This window comes from Morone saxatilis, unplaced genomic scaffold (assembly GCF_004916995.1).
Source record: "Morone saxatilis isolate NCDOM2014 unplaced genomic scaffold, NCSU_SB_2.0 Contig2, whole genome shotgun sequence".
NCBI lineage: Eukaryota > Metazoa > Chordata > Actinopteri > Moronidae > Morone > Morone saxatilis.
In genome coordinates this window covers 13086779-13087102 of record NW_023339762.1, presented here as the reverse complement: position 1 = coordinate 13087102, position 324 = coordinate 13086779, and positions in this window count along the sequence as shown.

The window sequence follows — 324 nt, the reverse complement described above, 5'->3', positions numbered from 1 at the left end:
AAAACACACACATAAATTGCATGCTGGCAGAGTTTATTACCAGCTGGGTGAGTAAGATAATACTGATGGGCTCATTATTATAAACAATTGCTTTATTCAATCCCTCCACTTCACTCTTCCTTAGGGTTCTAGCAAAACTTTGTCATCAGGAAATCCCAAACACGCTTCAGTTTGGGGAAAGTAGTGAAAGCCTAACTAGCAAAAAAGGAAACATATATTATTTCTAACTTTAAAACTAAGGTGTTTATCTTAATCTTTACCTTTAAAAAAAGTGAAAAGTGAAAATTGTTTACAGAAGATGAATCAAAATTCATGGCTACTTAG